Below are 7341 nucleotides of genomic sequence, written 5' to 3' on the forward strand. Positions count from 1 at the left end.
TTTCTCACACATAGGTACTAGGTAATTTATATGTTGTTAAATATTAATACTTTATAAGTTAAAATTTGTTATTTTCTAATTTCTACCTGAAATTTGTCTGAATAATTTGTATAATAAGAACTCTCCTGCTAAGAGCAACTACATAGACAGAAATACAAAACAAAACTACATGCATTATCAGAGGGCAGCTAAGACAACTAAGGCTTTGTGTAGACAATCTTTCAGAGGGAGGAGAAAAAGAAGAGAAATGTGTTGAATAGTTCTACTTCTAATTTTCTTTCCTCCCTTGGATTATATGCAGATCCTAAGCACTGGATATGAAGGCCAAGTAAAAGGTCTTGGTTCTGGGCAGGATCCACAGTCACATTTCAAGATTACCACCTCATCCAGGACTTAAGAGACCAAGACCCAGGAGAAAAGGAAACCTCAGAGAGGTGAGCCTGAAATTCATGTGCCAATTTCCCCTGAGGACTTTGTCAATTCCTGAACTTGAAAGAAGAATAAAAAAACAAAAGTAGCAGCTAAGATGGTAAAAAAGCTTCTAAAAATTGCCAGGAACACCACACACACACACACACACACACACACACACACACACACCACCAAGGAGGAGGACTTCAGGAAACCATTCCAAACTTTGAGTTGAAAATACAGAGGAACTACACAGTTGGATCGAAGGTGAATTAGAAAGGATTAGCCTTCACAAAGCTTGACTTCTAGTCTTGAAATATGAAGATTCCTGAGAATCAAGGATGCTTGGGAATTCTCTGATTGCTAGCCATAAAAATAATCAAATCCTTACTGGAGGAAAATGAATACCAATCATTTACATATTCTTCATAAACAAGATATAGCATTCATTTAACAATTACCAGGTAGACAGGAACCATAAAACCAAAAAGAACAAGAAAAACAATCAATACGTATTCACACATGATTCCGATAATAAAGGAATCAGACAAGCTAAAAGACTGCAAATATGACTAATATGACACAAACTATCCCTGAGAAGACCTTCTTCACTATTTTAATGATCTCAGCATAATCTTGATTAACAAAACATAATGAAAGCTTATTTTATATGTTCTTCAGAAAGAACAAAGTGTAAATCAATCTCATTTCTGAATTAAACAAAAATATTCTAAACAAAATATTAGCAACACTAATTGTGGGTATAAATTGGTAAAAAGTTTTTGGACTACTGTTTGATATTATGAATTATAGCTGAATGTATGGATAATTTATTACTCAACTGAATAATAAGTAATGTCATTAAAAGTAAAGGCAAAAACCACAATTATGTTTGCACTAACCTAATACTTACATATTGAACAGAAAGACATTCCCATTTTGCATCAAGAGATCTGTTCAAGAGTGTTTACAGTAGTGTTATTCCTAATAACCAAATGTTGAAAATAAACCAGAAAATAACCTAGTGGTATATTATTATTTCTAACTTTTTCCTACCTTCCTACAAAATGAAATTACATACCAACTTCCTTTATGATCTATCATTCTAGTGCCTCCCAGAAGGGTAAGTCGTGTATCTATTACCTCTCTGTTGACTTTCAACTAGCCTAAATGACTAACTTTACCAATGTAATAAAGGCATATTGACAATATACTAGGTTGAAGCTGGGGTTACAAATTGAGTAACTTCTAGTCCACCTGAAGTTTTATCCTTCATGATAAAAAGAACAATCCACAGGAATCAGCTGCTCCTTCAGCTTTAGTCCCTGAATGACACAGGAAACAAACCTAAATGAAGTTCTTTGTTCTGTTTAATCCACACGAGCTCATTATAGTATTTCCCATATTTCAGCCAACCTAGAGACACATAAATATGGCATAAAAGTTTGTACTGAAAGTCACTGAGAGTTTTATGGTTTTAATGCAGCATTATGCAAAGGAAGGAAAACCAACTTAATTAATGAAATCTCAATTATTCATCAAAAGCAGGATATATAAGTAAAATGTGGTATGTTCTTGCAATGGAATAACACACAGTACACTGTAGATGGATTCTATAGCTGTAATATAGAGCATCTGCACCACAGAGTATAGCACATGCACTTTTACAGAAGATTCCAAGAAATCAAGAAGCTTTAAAAAAAAAAAAAAAAAAAAAAAAAAAGGAAAACACACAAATTTCATCACCCACTAAGAATCATTGTTAAAAATACCCCAGACTGACCAGGCGCGGTGCCTCACGCCTATAATCCCAGCACTTTGGGAGGCCGAGACAGGTAGATCACAAGGTCAGGAGATCAAGACCATTCTGTCTAACACGGTGAAACCCTGTCTTTACTAAAAATACAAAAAATTAGCCGGGCGTGGTGGTGGGTGCCTGTAGTCCCAGCTACTCGGGAGGCTGAGGCAGGAGAATGGCGGGAACCCGGGAGGCAGAGCTTGCAGTGAGCCGAGATTGCACCACTGCACTCCAGCCTTGGCGACAGAGTGAGACTCCATCTCAAAAAAACAACAAACAAACAAAAATTACATGTCTCTATGTACATGTAAATGTAGGTGTTAGATAAATAGATAATATAGAGTCCATAGACAGATAGTATTTTATAAAATGTAATCAATCTTTATTATCTCAGAATATATTACATTAAATTGCACCTAAATTTATCAGAAGAAAAAGATACGCCAAGCAAAAGATATCTGTGAACTTCTAATAAGTATTTCTTCATAACGAGAAATTATAATCTTAAAAATGCACTTAAATGTGATTAAAATTATGAAAAATATTACATTGTTGGAGTACTTGTGGATTTTAAACATAATTCATCACTATCTAGTGACTCCCTGCTCCAAAAATTAAGTACTATATCAGTCCTCTCATCTTCCATTAACTAATGCTAACAATAATTATATCTTTAAGATTCTAATGTAAACTTTTATAATATTTATATGTTTTTTTAACACAAACCCTACAGCTAATTCATCCTGTTTTAATAGATTTAATACTTACACAACTCCTTTGTTACCGTCTCCATTTCATTTGTGGGTTCATATTCATATTGTTTTGTGAAAAGTTTATCTAATACCCATTGTTTTGTCTTGTTCATTCTTTCTCTAGAAAGCCTCAAGCAATCACGGATGGTCTACTCCCACAGAGTTCTTTCAGGTTTGTGTGCAATACCTTAGAGAATGCTTAATTTTGGGTACATAGAGAAGTTGTTCACAGAAGCCAAGTTAGCAAGAGAAGCTGGGACATGGAACTCTTAAACTGCAAAAAGTTGGATCCTCATCTATGACTGTTAATTTATCCATGCTACATACAAGTTAGCATATGACTTCTGCTTTATGTTTAATGCCCATATCATAGATGACACCCATATGTTTGGGTTAGTAAATTCATTTGGAAATTGTTTTTGTGATAATTGATTTGAAACAAGTTATCTTTGAATATCATGTTTCCTTCTCATCAACAGTGTTCATCCTTATTTCTTGGATTTGCTTCTCGTGTCTTTGAGGATACTTTTCAATTGAAATCATGCCCTTTGCTACACCAGGCCATGAATTACTCATATGCAGTACAGCCTACGTCTTCCCTTTATCTCCCACCTTTTATATAATCAGCTTTATAATTTTGTTCTTCCTATGTTTCTTTTGATGATTTCTTTAAAATTGTCCCCTATGCCTTTAATACGTTTTATGTCATGTTTATTCTATTTTTGTTTGTTTTAATATAGTTTCTATTTCTGTATTTTGTTTTTCCCTACATTGGATTCTGAACTCTGCTGGAGACATGGTTTGTAATCTTGTAAGCCAATGGAGATTTCTCTGTCTGAATTCAGTTAGTTTTCTTGGACCACTTATTTAACATTTTTTATTCACTATTTTATACTATATCTAAGTTAGACTGATACTGATCTTTTTTGTTTGTTTGTTTTACTATTATTTATCCTTGAAATACAGTCTAGGGGGAGTTGACAATGGAAAAGCTTAATCAATAACTCTACTAGAATTTGAGCGTCTGAAATATTCTTCCAAGTCTGTTGTTTAATTTGCCTTGGGGTTGTAACTATCCCTTATTTCAGTGAAAAATGCACTTTAACATATTTGCACATAGCATGCCACATTTTCTCTTTGTGCTTTGATTGGCCAATTTTGCAGAAGAGCAAACAATTTCTTTAATATTTTTAACCTGAAATCTCCTTTATCACAAATTTAATTTTATGTAGGATTTGATTTAAAATAGTTATTTCCATTATTACATTTGATTTTTTTCTAGGCTTAAACATTTTTTCTCTATATACTATGTGATGATTAATACTGAGTGTCAACTTGATTGGATGGAAGGATGCAAAGTATTGATCTTGGGTGTGTCTGTGAGGGTGTTGTCAAAGGACAATAACTTTTGAGTCAGTGGGCTGAGAACGGCAGACCCACCCTTAATCTGGGTGGGCACAGTCTAATCAGCTGCCAGCACTGCCAGAATAAAAAGCAGAGAAAAGAACATGAAAAGACTAGACTGGCTTAGCCTCTCAGCCTACATCTTTCTCCCATGCTGAATGCTTCCTGCCCTTGAACATTGTACTCCAAGTTCTACAGCTTTGGGACTCGGACTGGCTTCCTTGCTCATCAGCTTGCAGACAGCCTATTGTGGGACCTCACGTTGTGATCATGTGAGTTAATACCCTTAATAAATTTCCATTTATATATGTATCTATCCTATTAGTTCTGTCCCTCTAGAGAACCCTAATACATGCTATTTTTATATATATAATATACATATATATCTTCTTGAATATTATAATTTTTATACTTTTACTATAAGGTAATTAATTTGAAATTTTTAATGTCCTTTGTCACAGGCCTTTAATATATTTTTATATGTGCCAAATTGATGATGAATATCTCAACATTACTTTTGCGTAATTTTTTACTGATTTATATGTACTTGTACAGTTTACTCCTCTTTCAGCAATGTGAAACCACAGATTTTTGAATGAGAAATTGACCTTGTCTAATTTAAGACATTATTTTATTTGCAAAAAAAAACAGAGTTGAAATGTTCTGATTCTGAGTATATTTTGAAAGTTTACTCAACAGAATTTCCCGGTAGATTGGCTATGGGGTAGCAAAATCAAAGGAATGATGGATGACCTCATATTTAGCCTAAGCAAAATACACATGTAACAGAATATTCTACATCCTTGGAAATTATTTATAATAGGAATTTTCAATGATATTGAGGCATAAACTTAATACAATTTAAAAAGAAATACGGGATATAAAATTTAAATAGAATATGGATTTCATCATGTAATTGTGTAATACAATGAAATCTAAAAGTATTTTAAATATTTAGCATGAGTTATCACTATAGTATTGTGAATAAATTGTTTTATTTATTTTCATTTATTAATTGTTATTTTTAAAAGTAAGCAATAGGTATGGAAATTGCATATCTGAATATGTTTATATATATATATATGTACTACAAACTATAAACAATAATACTGTGTTATTGTGTTCCCACAAAGTATACACACATGAATTTATAAATTACATGCAAAAATATATTGAGTGTCTTATTCAGTATATTACACAAGTGTTACTATATAGGCACACTTTTATTGTAAAAAGTATGTTCATGTCATCACTACGTTTCAGTATCTATTCAGTTATATTTTAATACTATCAAAGAACAAGAAAACAGAATCCTGCATTTTTTCAAAGAAAAACTTCTGAATAGCAAGGACAGTAAATGTAATTCTGAGAAAGAAACAAAACATAACATAACTTTCTTTTCATTAAACATAAAGAAAATGACAAATGCAGCTTAATCTACCTTGTGGCTATAAGCCCTGCATTTATTTATGCTGAACCTGACAGAATCAGAACTTTCTTTTATACTTTGAAATGAAGTGCTGAGGTATGAAAAATACATTCAGATACAATGTATATGATAACAAAGTCAACATAAAATTTCTAAATTAATCTTATATCTATTCATTTCTACCAGTGACTTGACTTAAATAAATCAATTTCAAATATAACCATTCTTCACATTACAGTACTGTTTAAAGTATAAAATTATTTTGTAATAGCAGTTATTTGCTTACAAAATCAGAAGTCCAGACCTAAGGAAATGCTGAGAGTGAAAAAAAGAATTTGCTGGGCTATCCGACTACAAAAAAAGGGGCATTTCGGCCAGCAAGGTGTTCAGTACCAGTAGCAGCAATGATAACACAAACTAACCTTTATCAAGTGCTTGCTGGATGCCACTCATTGCCCTGATTTTCCACATGCAAGGTCTATTTAATACTGAAAACTAACTTAAGGGGTTGGTACTATCAGTACCAAGTTTTTAAATAATAATTTGTATCATTATTTCTTCATTTTATTTACAATTTTGAAATTTTTTGTAATGATTACAATAGAACAGTATAGGATAAAATAGTATAGGAATATTAGCAAACAAACAGTCACTGGGCTTGTGACCATTATTTATGAATTCTGTTATAAAAAATGTTTGAAGGTCACTGCCATAAGTCATAAAAGTTATTAAGATTCTTGAGCAAGATAATAACTTTTATTTTAGAATTTTTTTATTTCAGAGTTGTTTCTTATGCTACCAATAGACATTTCATTTTTAGAAAGAGGCCTCTGACACCCCCAAATATGTTCTGGATTAATAGTAAAATTTAGTTCAATCATTTTAACATAGAAACTTGTATTAATAATAAAAACTTTTGCCTTTTGAAAATTATTTTTTCAGCAATTTGAAAGATTGCTTAAGTCAATTTGCTCGATATTTATTTCAATGGTTTTCATAGATGAAACAGCTCACAATAATGTGCTTCCAAATGGCAAACTTGACCATAGACTTGAATGTAAATTATGTTAAAACAAGATAAAACAAGACAGAACACAAATTAATCTAGCACGTCTAATCTGTGATAAATCCCAACACAATGAAAGCAAATGGATATAGGAGGCAAACCTCTTCTCTTAGGATAATTTACACACTATACTGTGATATATGGGCCAAATGAAGGGTACCGTGTCTACCTGCACAACAGACACACCAAAGAAGCACCCTCCCCATGTAACCTATAGTTTGCAGTTCATTCATATCCATTCATTCTCACATCTGTCCTTTGCCCTATTTGTTTCCTGTACTAACATATTCTTTCCTTACCTACCTAGTGAATCTACTCCATTTTCAGTATCAACTCAAATGTCACCTCTGAATGGTAATTCTGTGTGCTCAACCTGTACCATAATCCCTTCCCCTTCCCCTTCCTTCCTTCCTTCCTTCCTTCCTTCTTTTCTTTTTTCTTTTCTTTTCTTTTCTTTTCTTTTCTTTTCTTTTCTTTTCTT

At 32.6% G+C, this 7341-nt stretch overlaps 1 long non-coding RNA gene across 1 annotated transcript in view; it reads left to right on the forward strand.

The window, feature by feature from the left end:
* The first annotated feature begins 298 nt into the window (after window positions 1-298).
* The window catches only part of LOC113219624, a 29192-nt gene continuing 22149 nt past the window's right edge, over window positions 299-7341 (forward strand). The window contains exon 1 of the long non-coding RNA XR_003306598.1: window positions 299-434. This is a non-coding gene — a long non-coding RNA (uncharacterized LOC113219624). The remainder of the gene's footprint in view (window positions 435-7341) is intronic.

The sequence above is a fragment of the Piliocolobus tephrosceles genome, chromosome X, assembly GCF_002776525.5.
Source record: "Piliocolobus tephrosceles isolate RC106 chromosome X, ASM277652v3, whole genome shotgun sequence".
Classification (NCBI taxonomy): domain Eukaryota; kingdom Metazoa; phylum Chordata; class Mammalia; order Primates; family Cercopithecidae; genus Piliocolobus; species Piliocolobus tephrosceles.